The sequence below is a fragment of the Jaculus jaculus genome, chromosome 1, assembly GCF_020740685.1.
Source record: "Jaculus jaculus isolate mJacJac1 chromosome 1, mJacJac1.mat.Y.cur, whole genome shotgun sequence".
Lineage (NCBI taxonomy): Eukaryota > Metazoa > Chordata > Mammalia > Rodentia > Dipodidae > Jaculus > Jaculus jaculus.
Window position 1 is genome coordinate 307,092,482 of NC_059102.1, and position 14,116 is coordinate 307,106,597.

The following is a 14,116-nucleotide window of genomic DNA, read 5'->3' on the forward strand; positions in this document are numbered from 1 at the left end:
GGAGTAGGGATGAAGCTAAGTGGTAGCATGCTTGTCTAATAGAAAGAGAGAGAGAGATTGAAATCCCTTGGCAGAGTGAGGAATTGAGGCCCAGGGTTCTTAGTGAGCCGCCAAGCATATCCTCGATCTGTAGATTCTTCCCTAGCCTCCACTCCACATCCAAGGCCCCACTGAAGAATTTCTTTTGTTTCAAAATAAGGTGGGTGTCTCCTCTAGGATCCCGGTGTAAAGTTGGAGACAGTGAATTTAGAAATGCAAAATGGTATGGGTTGCTGCAAAAAGTATGAACAAGGGCTGGGGAACATAGCTAAGTAGGGTAAAGTGATTTTCTTGAAAATAAGAATGAGAACCTGGGTTTGATCCTAAGAACCCATGCTAAAAAGGGTGGGGGAGGAGGAAGAAGAGGAAGAAAAGCAGCAGCAGGATATGACAGGTGCTTGAAATTTCAGCATAGGAGAGGCAGAGACAGGCAAGTCTCTAGGACCCTCTGGCCAATCTAGCTTAATTAAGGTGAGTTACAAGCCAATGAGAGACTGTCACACAAAACAAAAGAGATGAATGATACCTGAGGAGCTACATTTGAGGTCTCTTCCACAAGCATGTGTACACACAAAACCTGCATGTATGTGAACATGCAAGCACACAAACAAAAGTGTGAGTCAAAAGTCTCATTAAGGGATCTTCAGATTCTAATACAAAGATAGGATTTTTTTCATCCAGTGCATACATAATAGACTCTAAAATTTGTTTCATGTAATTTTTTTTTCTCTAAAAGAATCACTAGGTTAATTATGAGCACAAAGTGCTTCATTTATGACTGTGAGATAAACCTACAAATGAGCTGCAAAAAAAAAGTGTTACTGAAGAGTGAAACTAACTGATGAGTTAAAAATGTTTTCATGGAACAAACATTTGTTAGAAAACTCATATATTCAAAGTACACAAGGAAACAGAGAAAGATATAATTCAGCTCTTCATCACAAAAATCATTATAGTAGGTGGGCATGGTAGTCCATATCAGTAATCCCAGAATTCTGGATGTTGAGACAGGAGAATGGAGATTTGGAGGCCAGCTTGGACTATACAGAAGGACTGTATTTCAATAAAATAAGAATTACAAAAATAATAATCCCCACAACTATTGAGAGAAGTCATGCAAACAAGGACCAGAGACTATCTACCTGGTAGACTATGACAAGGGCTGAGCACAAGCACCATGGCCTGCCTAAGGAATCATGTCCCAAGACACCTGATTGCCTCCCCTGTAACAGAAAATATCTGTCTTGGAACTTTAGCTGAGAACTCTCATCCTCAGCGTCAGGATTGAGAAGATACATAATAGGCTTTTTTTTTTTTTTTTTTTTTCCTGAGAGACTAGAGGCAGGATCCTGGATCAATATTCAAAGATTTGAGGGAAATATGCCCTTTCTAATTGATTCTATCTGAGAGGAGTTTACAGAAAATATTTATCCAGGGGAGTGTATTTGAAAATACTTCATCAAACCAGCTGGATAATATGTAACTGAGAAGAAAGAAGACAAATGTGTGAGGTGTGTGGATATGTTCGTATACTGTCAAGAGAAACAGAGGAGAGTGACACAGCAGAAGCATCGGAATGGATATAGCTTGGCTCTGTAGCTTTGAGAATGTCAGAGCACTTGGGATTTGCTCTTTGAGTAAATTTTGTTGCCACAAACACATGTTTGATGTGAGAAATCAACACACCCTTGTTTTGATTCATTCAAGATTTCTTAACTTATGACTCATTTGCATGTGATTGTGAATGCTGCTTTTACAGGTTACCAGAAGACATTATATCCTTTTGGAAAACAGAACTTAACAAAATTTCCCAAAAAGTTTTGATGCATTCTTTACAAAAGAGAGAGAGAGAGAGAGAGAGATAAATGATATATCATAAAATCAACTTTTTCACCACCTGGCTTGGCTAGATAGCCCAGTTTGTCCTGGTGGCATGGGAAACTATTCTATATGGAAGTCTGTCTAATATGAAGACATGTGGAGGCTGCTTTGCTGAGTCATAGATGCTGTATCCACACCCACCATCTCACAGGTGACTGACTGCTCCCAGTATGCTTCTGACAACCTCCAGAACCCACTGGGGGAACTTCCAAAGGGCACACCCTGAATCCTGGGACACATCAGTGGTAGTTTTTAGATAAAAACCTAGCAGCAGAGCTGAAATGACTGGCCACAATGTTGGCAAGATGACCCTCTCCTGATACAGCCCTTCTCGGCCACACATACTTCTCAACCCTGTCTAGAAATATACCACATCTCTTTGCCCTAGCTCCTCCATTCTTACCTCTGTCTTGATGGGAACCCAGATGTTGCATGAATAAGGAAGACAGTTGTGTTGGTAAGAACAGGAATACAAATGGCATTTGAGAGCTAGCTAAGGCTCTGCCAGGAGTCTGACTCTGTCACCACATTCTCATCACTCTAGGCCATTGACGTGGAAAGATAAATACATTCACTGTCCAGGACTCAATATATTCCTGCCACCTACACACAATCTCTCAGTTGGATCCCTAGTATCAGAAGACTATGCAGCTGGAAAGACTTGCTGAGATAATGTAGTTCCAACCCTATGGTAAAGGAAACTGAGTTGCAAGGTACAGCCACTCATCTAAAGATATGTAACCTATTTGTAGAAAAATCTGGGCAAGAGCTCAGTGGTTTCCAACTACCAATCCAGTACTCTTTCTGACTCTAACACATTTTCTCCTTAGATTGGTTTGTAGTCTTTATAAAAGTTTATAGACTCACACTATCCTGCTCTGTAATGGGTTAGAGCTATGTTAACAAAATCAACATCATTGTATTGAATTCCACAGTTTATTGCTGTTTTATAAAGCCTTTAAAGTTCAGAACTGTTATATGTTAGTTTGTTTTTAAATGTTGAGGTAGAATTGTTATCCCAGTGGCTTTTTAAGGATCACAAAAGCTGGAAGTCCTTAAAAAGAGAAATTTAGGGGCTGGACAGATTTCTCAGTGGTTAAGGAACTTGCCTGCAAACCGTAACAATCTGAGTTCAGTTCCTCAATACCCACATAAAGTCAGATGAACAAAGTGGCACATACATCTGGAGTTCATTTGTAATGGCTAGAGGCCCTGGCATGCCCATTCTCTATCTGCCTCTCTCTATTCTCTCTGTCTCTCTCTCTCCCTATCTCTGCTTATAAATAAAATAAAATGAGAAAAAGAGAGAAACTTAGGAAATGGTGGACTGAAAAAGGATCAGACATTAGCATCATGGAAGCCTATTGAAGGAAGGATTAATTAGAGACATATGTGTCAACCTTAGCATCTCCTTTGTGTCAGAACCAATTTGCTTCTTCTACCTTTTGTCAGTGTACTCATTTTCACTAAATTTGTGCTAAGTGCCAGAGGTGAGGTGAAGAAGATAAAGCCTCTGCTTTTGAGGATTTATTTTATAGGCCAATGAGAGTAAGAGACAGAAGTTATAATAAAATATGATGGACATAAATTCATAGTTCCAAAAGACTAGAGAATCAAACACTTGTCCAAGAGGTGCCAGAATTGTATAGAGAGGAAATGATATCACACCCATCCATGCATTCAACAAATACATATTGAGTGTGTGAGCATGTTGCTAAGAACCATTCTGGAAGAGCAAACCAAAACAGAGCTGCTGCTCTTAAGGAAGTCTTATTCTAGTGCTCCTAACAGGAAATAGGGAAGGTAAACACACAGGTAATATTCCAATGAGGATGAGCGCTGCCATCAAGAACAGGGAAGAAGAGAAAATGGCCAGAATGGGTTTATGGTCTATTTTAAGTAGGATTAGTAACAATTGGGCTGAAACCTGAAGGTAGTTTGGAAGGGCATGAAGCAAACACCTAGGAAGAGAGTGCTTTATATAAAGGGGGGACAAGTGCAAACATTCTCTGATGGGAGTGAGCCTGGTACAGGCTGAGAATGACGGGGAAGCCTGTGTGGGAAGATTAAGATGAGCAGAAGAGAAGATCATAGATATACTATGGTTGTGATTCTAGATCAAACAGGGACCTAAAGTCTGCAATGATTTGAGTTTTGGTGACAAAACTCATGCCGAAGTTTAGTCTCTTTTGTGAGCTGATAAGGGATAGGGTCAGGTGGAAACTTTGTAAGGTGAAAGGTCACTAGGACTACACACTCCTTGTTAGCTTAATCCATTCATGGAGTAACAGGTTGAGATAATGGATTATCTCGAGTGGGTCTGTGATAATAATAATAGAAAAAGGTTGGTCCCTGCTCTGAAACTTCCTGATGGGAAGCCAGAGGTGGAATCTAAAGGAAAAAAAAAAAAAAAACAAGAATGGTATGAGTTTTCTTTAGATTAGAACAAATGGATTTTATGGTGTGATGAGGGTTAAAAAACGTGAATTAGGAAGCTGATGTAGTAACTCAGAGGGGACTACAGTGGTAGCAGTAGAGGAGATAAGACATCTAAAATGACATTTGGGAACTGGAGAGATGGTTCAGTGGTTGAAAGCACTTGCTTGCAAAGCCTGATGGCCCAGGTTCAATTCCCCAGTACCCAGGTAAAGACAGATGCACAATGTGCCTGGAATTCATTTGCAGTGGCAGAAAGCCTTGACATGGACTTTCTGTTTTGTTCAATAGTACCCAAACTTTTTAAAATTTAATTAACAGATATTTCATGAGTGTATGACTTTTACTAATGTATATTACTTGTGTAAACTAATGGGTGTCAATGTGACATTTTCATATATGCATAATATTCTTTGATCATATTCACCCCCATTAATTTCTTTGATTCCCCCTCTCCTTTACTCCCAGCCTACATCTTGTTTCCAAGTAGTCTCCCTTCTATTTCTATGTCCTTTGTTCCTTTGCCCCACCCAATTTTTGGCAGCATCTTGTTCTACAGGTAAACTTGCCTTAAATTCACAATCCTCCTGTTTCAATCTCCCATGGGCTGTGATTATAAATGTATGGTATTACATCATTCATGCTTTCTTTTTCCTTTCTTTTTTCTAGTCTCCATGTTAAGAAAAACATGTGATACTTGTCTAAATCTGCCATATTTTACTTGGTGTTAACTTCCAGTTCCATACATTTTCCTGCAAATGACATTTCGTTTTTTCTTTGTGGCTGAATAAAATTCAGCTATGTATATATACCACATTTTTTAATCTACTCATATATTGATAGATACCCAAGCTCATTCCTTAATTTGGTTATTATGAGTCATATACAAATAGCATGACATCAAAAATTCTTTTTTTATTTTTATGAAAGAGAGAATGGCATGCCAAGGCCTCTTACCATGTAAACGAACTTCAGATACATGCACCCCTTTGTTCGTCTGGCTTTACATGGGTACTAGGAATAGAACCATGGTTATCAAGTTTCACAAACAAGCACCTTTAATTGCTGAGCTATCTCTTCAGACTCCAAAAATTCTAAATAAAAGATCAGGACAAGCTGGGCATGGTGGCACATGCCTTTAATCCCTACCAGAGGTAGGAGGATTGGCATGAGTTCGAGCCAGTCTGAAACTACATAGTGAAATCCAGGTCAGCCTGGACTAGAGTGAGATCCTACCTAGAAAAACCAAGAAAAAAACAAAAATCAGGACAAGTGTTATGTTAAGCTTGAATAAGATTATTCTAATTGTGATGTGGACACTGGCGTAGGCTGGGAAAAGACTAGAGGCAAGAAAACTACAATTAAGTAAGTGCTAGAAGTGTTATAGTATGAAGGTAGTAATTTAATAATATCTGAGTTATAGTTTACAATGTATTGGTTATCATAGGAAGCACTATTTTTTCACACATGATGGAATTTTTTGCGATTCGTTTCATTTCAATTTATGTGTAAAGGAATGACAGAAAACAGGCAAGGCCAAAGAAGAAGGGATGATACCACAAAGTATATACTGACATACTCAGGAGCACTTTCTCACAGTATCTTGTGGGTGTGGCGACGCCTCTCCTGTAGGGTGCCACAGTCTCTTCCAAGCCAACACAGGATGAGCAGCAGATGAGTAGGCATTCCTATTGTTGGGCTGCACCATGACAAGTTCAACCTGTGAAGCCATGCCTCGATGACTACGTACACAATTCTGGGTCAAGTATTTATTAAAAGAGAAAGAGAATCACTTGTGAGCTGAGTTGGCATTTTGTCGGATAGCAAAGCATATTCATCTAGTGTCAGGACACAACTCCCTCCTGTTTATGAAACAGATCACAATATCGGGGGCTTTTGGACGTAGCCTAGAGTCACATGGGTGGCTGATTCATGACTGAGTCATTGTATAAGCTGTCCTACCTTTATTTCTTATGAAATTAAACGTAAGGCCTTAGACAGTGGTTTCTCAACAAATTCATGTTGAAAGATAAAAAGCCATCTTGAGGACTGATGAATGTTGCCTACCAATATTTCTATCTACAACTTGAGGAAAATGATTAGTCTTGTTATCATACTTGTGGAGACCATCAGAATCCAAATACTAGCAATTACATGTGATAGGCATTTCAATACTGCTTTTCTGGAGAAGTGCATTATGGTATTGTCCCTCACATCCTTGGAAAGTTGATTCTAGGACTCCTCCCAGATAGATACCAAAATCTATGGATGCTATCCCTTATGTGAAATGAGATGTCATTTATATATGATCTATGGACATCCTCTCCTGCACACTAACTTACCTCTGTATTATTTATAATACCTGATGCAGTATAACAGTAGTTATGTCATATTGTCTAGGGAAAACGACAAGAAAAAGAAAGTCTGCATGTACTCGGTACAGGCTACTTTTTCTGAATGATTGGTTGAATCTATGGATGCAGAATTCATGGACAAGGAAAGCAGACTATATATTGAAAAATAAAGAAATATGAACTAGGAGAGAGAATATAAGATGCTTGTGGCATGGGGGAATGGTAATTGAATACATGTGAGAACAGCAAAGGACTTGAGATTTTGCTAACTTTCAGTGATCCTGGTAAATTGATTTATACTTCATGGCTTCAGCTTCAATATTCCTTCCAAAATGAACAGTATATATATACTGAATTCTATCATTTATACTGTAGAACATATTTCAAATTGGGCCAAAAGGTATTTTTAAAGTTCTAGCATATCTCATGTCCCTTCTCTATAATCCAAAATCTTCCTCTGGAAACTAGTGTAATGGACAAAATTACCTCAATTCTTCTTTTTATTTTATAGCTCTATAGGCTAGGGATATAGTTCAGTAATAGTCATTCCTAGTGTGTGTAAGACATTGGGTTCATTTCCCAGTACTGCAATCAATTAGTCAACTGTTTGATCAATCAATCAGCCAATCATAAAATAAAAATAAAAAGTAAAATTTAGCCAGGCGTGGTGGCACACACCTTTAATCCCAGCATTCTGGAAGCAGAGATAGGAGGATCATAATGAGTTCAAGGCCACCCTGAGACTATATAGTGAATTCCAGGTCAACCTGGACTAGAGTGAGACCCTTCCTCAAAAACGAAAAAACAAAAAAAAAGTAAAATTATGTATTGCATGATACATGTGCATCAGTGGTACTTCATAGCCTGCAACCCTCTGTTTGTCAAATATATTTAATTTGCTCATGCTTTGTAGGTCACTGTTCACTCGTTAAGCTGCCTTAGGACTTTGCAATGAGTCATGCAACGCATTAGAATCAAGATAGACACAGGACCATTCATTTACTGAGATTCATTAAGCGCCTTCATCTTTATGTTAAATAAACAAGAGATGTTAAGACAAGGCTCTTGTGTCAGCCAAGCAACTTAGTCAGGTCAAGTTAACAAGTAGTTCATTTTGTCATTCTCTTTTTCCACATTCATATTAGTATTTCTCTATTCTGGTTACGTGTTTGATTGTCTCCTAAAAGATACATGTGGTCACATAGATTTTGGATACGAAGCACGTTTAAGACATTTGTATTTCTGGAATTTGTTTTTACATGTGGTACAAGATTGTTTCTGATTCCATTCCCTCTATATGAATAAACAGTTTTGCTGTGTCATTTTAGTAAATAATCATCAGCTTGATTTAATTAAACAAAGTAACTGCAATTTATTAAATTTGTATATAAATATATTTGTATATTAACACCTATTTCTGGATTTTCTGATGTTTCCTTTATGAGTGTTATATACTCCAGTGGTACTGTCAAATTGATTTGATTCCAGGGCTGCAAAACTATGTTCTGATAAGCAAGAACCGACTTATCAATCTCCCTTTGCACATTTCATTGACTATTCTTGGACATTTGTTATTTTGCTATATGATGTCTTTTATTTTTCTATACAAACTTTAAGGTATTTTTGGATTCTTAATTGAATATTGCTTGGGTTCCCATTGGAATTGTATTAAAGCTACAAATTAACTTTGAAGAAAAGGACATTTTTATGATGCTGTTTTCTCATCCAAGTACATAATATGTCTGACAAATATTCAGCCCTAATTTTATGATCCACAATAAGATTTACTATTTGGCAAAAAAAGTATAATAAAATCAATAAAAACCATATTTGAAAAATAATGCTTTCACTGTAGTTGAAAAATAAATGGCTTATAAAGTATAAAGTAGCTTAAAATTAACTAGAAGTATTAAAAAAGTCAAAAGAAAAATGGGGGAAAATTGGAGAAATGGTTCAGTGGTTGAAAGCACTTGCTGCACAAGCTGGGCAATGGGAGTTGAGAACCCCAGGGTGCACATAAAGCCAGGCACAGTGGTGCACATGTATACCTTGGAAATGGGAGGTTGAATCAGGAGAATCCCGTGAGAAGCTTGTGAGCCAGCTAGTCTAGCATTTTCAGAGGCAAACAATAAGAGCAACCCTGTCTCAAACAAGGTGGAAGATGAAGGTTGACATCTTGAGGTTGTCTTCTGACCTCCACGTGTTTATTATGCCATTTACATACCCATACGTACACATATCACACACACAAAAGAAGAGAGAGGGACACAGAGAGAGAGAGAAATGGGAAATGACATGAGTAACCTATTTATAAAAGAATAAATCTAAATAGTTGGCAAACACATGGAAGGATTTATTTTGGCTTACAGTCTAAAGGGGAAGCTCCATGATGGCAGGGGAAAGCATGGCATGAGCAGAGGCTCACATCACTTCTGTCACAGCAGGTGGACTATAGCAGCAGGAGAGTGAAGCAAACACTGGCAAGGGGGAGCGGGTATAACACCCTTTAGTCCCCTCTCAACAACACACCTTCTCCAGCAAGGCTTCACCTCCCAAATTGCCATTATCTGGAGAACAAACATTTAAAACACATAAGTTCATTAGAGACACCTCATTCAAGCCACCACAATCCATATAATGGCTTGTCATGTAGAAAGAAGTAGACATCTATCTCATTACATGGAATGTTCTCCATGTAATATGTTCTCCTTAGTGAGAAAATTAAGAAACAGAAGAGAGTATAATATAAACCAATATTTTACAAAGCATACATCCCTGGATGTGAATGCAGAAAACTATTTCTCAATCTTTAATTATATCTCCTCAGTGGGAGAACTTAATATCCAGAATATAAGAAATTCGTATCACTCAAATTTGAATGGACACTTTTCTAAGTATACAACTAGCCAATAAATATGTGAAAAACCAAAAAACTAAAAATAAAGGGCTGGATAGATGGCTTAGTGGTTAAGGTGCTTGCCTGCAAAGTCAAGGGACCCAGATTTGTTTCCTCAGGACCATGTAAGGTATAGGTACAAAGATGAGGCAAGTGCAAGGTCACACATGCCCATTAGGTGGCAGAAGCATCTGGAGTTATATTACAGTGGCTGAGGTCCTGGCATGCCAATTCTCTCTCTTATTTTCTCTAAAAAAAAAAATACAAATAAAAATAAATATTAAAAACAAACTGAAGACCAAAACAGTGAGCTACAACTTCACACTTATTGGGGTAGCAATTTTTTTAAGGAAATTAAATGTTGATGTAGAAAATTAAAAACTTTGTGCATCATCTGTATAACTGTCCAGCCTGTGGAGAATAGTTTGGCAGTTCCTCAAACAGATAAACATAAAATTTCCAACTGACACAGCAATCCCTCCCCTTGAAAACAGGAATTCAAATTCTCGTACAGAATTGTTTATGATAGCACTATTCACAGTAATCAAAGAGTCTCCAAATGTCCATCAACAGATGAATCTACAAACAAAATGTAGTTTACATATGTTACTTCTAAAACAGAATGAAGTGCTGATAATACTACAGTATGGGTGAGCCTTGAAAACCTTATTCTACGTGAAAAAATACAGGCACAAAAGGTCACATAGCATATGAAATTTTCAGAAAAGGTAAATTCGCAGAGACAGAAAGCACATATTATTTGCAAGGGGCAGGGGATGAGAAATAAGTAGAGGCTAATGGCTTCCTAAGTATGGGTTTCCTTTCTAGGGTTGAGAAAATGTCTTGGTTCTAGGGGGAAAAAAAAAGCAATATTTCTACAATATCGTGACAGTACTGCTGCTGTTGATTTGTACGCTTCAGTGTAGCTAACTATATGTATGTTATTAGTACTTCAACTTAAAGATATGTATTCTTGGGCCTAGGGAATTGGCTCAGCAGTTAAAGTAGCAAGAGACCCTGGCAACCCCCCTACACATACATTTATAACAAATAATAATGGATAAAGATGTGTATTCATTGTTTATGTCCATACCACTCTCAACATGTGGTCTCCTCTGAATCTTGGAAGTTAAGCAGGGTTGGGCTTGATTAGTACTGGCTGGGATATGCTCTATGTTCTTCCATATTATTACAAACAGATTCCCAAATGGGCTTAAGTGGGATCTCTGCTTAGGTTTCAGAGGCCAGAACTAAGATATTCACCAGACTGTCCTCTGGAGGCTCTGCATAAGAATCCACTTCAAGCTTTTTGAGATGTTGGTTTTTGGTGGTGTAGTTTTGGGTGTTTTTTTTTTGTGGGGGGGACGGGTTCTAACTATGTATGCCAGTCTATCTTTGAACTTGTGTGCTCATGTGCGTGAGTGCAGGCCATTGACTGCACACAGAGGTCAGAGGATAATTTTCAGGTATAGGTCCTCACCTCCACTTTCTTTGAGGCAAGCAGACTCATGTTGTTTACCAGTGCTTTTACCAGGCTACCTGTCTATCAAACGTTCTGTGTATTCTTGTGTGCCAGCCTTTCTTCTCTCCATAAGCCTGGTGGGATGACATAGGCCTCCACATATATGGTTTTTCATGAGGGTTCTTGGGTTTCAAATTTGGGTACTCACACTTAAACGTGGTATCGTTCCCCTATCCCTATCCTGGCACTTTCTCTGTAGCCTGTGCTGGCTTCAAACTTGAAATCCTCCTGCCTCAGCTTTCCAACTGCTAGGATTTTAAAATATTTTGTAGTTTTATTTATTTATTTGAGAGCGACAGACAGAGAGAGAAAGAGGCAGATATAGAGAGAGAATGGGCGCGCCAGGGCCTCTAGCCACTGCAAACGAACTCCAGACATGTGCGCCCCCCTTGTGCATCTGGCTAACATGGGTCCTGGGGAATTGAGCCTCGAACCAGGGTCCTTAGGCTTCACAGGCAAGTGCTTAACCACTAAGCCATCTCTCCAGCCCTGCTAGGATTTTAGGTGGACTCCACCATGCTTGGTCCTGTGAAGTTTTTGTTGTTGTTGTTGCTTTTTAAAGCACAAAGTTCCATGTGATTATAAGACTAAGATCATGCTTCCTTGCTGGCTGTCAGCCCGTAGCCAGTTTCCATTGCTACAGATTTCTTGCTATAGGCTTCCCACATGCTTTAGCATTATAGGCCCCTCCAGCAGAATGCTATCTTTCAAATGAACCTGACTTCCTCCATGCTACCAGAAGTAAAAATTCTGTTTGTAAAAGGTTCTTAAGCCTGCTGAATAACCTCACTTTTACTATAAAATGTTATGTAATCAGAGAATTATCATATTCTCAAATTTCATGCCACATTCAAAGGGATAGAAAACATATGAGGACCAGGGTAATTTGGGTCTTTCTTAGAATTCTACTTGTCATGACCACTTAGAGAAAAATTATGAGCATATACATTTTCTACCTCATTCAAGAAAAATATATTATTTGTTTATACCTAGCTTCCTTGCAAAAAAAAAAAAAAAAAAAAAGGATTGGAAGGGCTTCAGTGATTTATAGGGAGGCAAGGTCCCAGATCTGATGATTTGCCAATAAACACTGTTTAGTTTCCATGCCTCAGGGAAAGGATGGCCAGCTGCTTTTAGTGGATAAGTAACTAATTTCCAGGCTCTCTGGGCTTGCTTCTGTTTTCTCTTCTACTAAAGCACTGTATGCACATGCAAAGCAATTACTAAGAAGACCACCCTGAGCTCTTCTGCACACACCCCCCCCCCCACAGAGTTGGGGGAGAGAGGGAGAGAAAAGAAGCAAATCCTATGGTAGGAGTTCAGGTGACTAGATAATTGTATTGCATACATCAGAAGTTCTTGAACTTTTTGGTCCCAGGATTCCTGTTATTGAGGACGCTAAAGACTTGAGTGGGTGGGCTGTAACTACTAATTTTACCATAAGATAAATTACACCTAGAAATTTTAAACACAAGAATACACAAGAACACATTCTTGTAGCCTTACTGAGTGATGATATGCAGCCTCTGGAATGTAAAAGGAAATAAAGCCTTAACATGATTCATGAAATAGCTTCTGACCTTGTGGAACCTCTGAAAAGGTTCCAAGGACTTTCCAGGGCTTTTCTAGACCGTTCTTTGCAAAAACTCAGTGGCAGTTGTAAATACCACAAATTGTATTTTATTTCTCGCAGATTGCTCAACGCACATATTCTGGTGCATTCACTTAAGCAGTCATAGAGACAAGTCTTTTTGCCTTTTTACTAGTGTCTTGATCCATCTGGCAGACTTGCTTTTGTTTCCGATGCTTGCAAAAAAAAAAAAAAAAAAAAAAAAAAAAAAAAAAAAAAACCACAGAAAACCCAAATGTGGTTTGCTACCACAAGAGAAAAACTGAGGTGGATAGATCATGACACACCAACGACAACAACGGAGGGTAAAATAAGATAGTTCAGACGTGTTTCCTGGAGCTTCTGGCAGGCTCTGTCCCTCTGTAAATAGTCCTGGGGAAAATGACTGTAGAGGGTGCAGCTTTGTCCGCAGTGGGATTCAGAGGCAGGCTGAGTCCAGCGAAAGGGCACGCAGAGGGAGGGGAAGGCAAGCACTGGGGACTCTTCTCATGTTTTGCCCTTGAAAACTATGCCAAGACCTCTTTGTTGTTATAGTGATGTTTTCAATGAAGAACTCGGTTCATGATTGCTTTTTATGACTCAGGATTTCCTACTTTCTTTTTAACTATATAGGCCACAATGTATGTGGAGGATTTTAAGTATTCTCTTTAAGTCCTGGGTGCCAAAAGTGAGGAAATATAGCAAAAAAAAAAAAAAAAAAAAAAAAAATCCTTTGAGCTGCGACTTCATTAGGGTCCTTCTGTTTCCTGACTAGCTCGTGCATTCTTCTCACGCTTCCTACTTTCTTTTTAGTCAGTCTCTAGTGAACGTGCCCCAAAGAGCTGAGATCTCGGGCTTGCGTCCTTCCATGACAGAAGGGTACTTAAAAATTTAAAACAATAACGGAAGCTGCTGGCGGGATGGGTTTCTTCCTCCTGAATGAAGGTTGAACTCTTACCGGCCTGGGGTCACTAGGTCTCCCAGGGAGGGGCACCTGAGTGGACATCAGACGGATGGTGATTAACGATGGGAAAGGGTGACTGTGCGGAAGCGCGCATCCGGGGAGCCGGCCCACGGGGAACATTCCTGACGCGTGGGTCGCGGCCGGCCACCACCGCCACGAGCCCCGCGCGTCCTCACCGGCAGCCCCAAGGCTCCAGCGCCCCGGAGCCTCCGGACGTCAGGGGTCTGGCGCGCCGCCCCGCGCATCTCGTGAGGCCTTGACCAATGAGGGAGCGGCCCAGCTCCAGGCGCGCGCTGTGATTGGCTGTGCGGCTGGAGGCGGTGGCGAGCCCCGGAGGCGTGTCTCGGCTCACCCCGCCGCGGGCCTGGGCTGGGGGAGCCGTGTGAGGTCGTGCGGCAGGAGGCGGCGGCGGGCT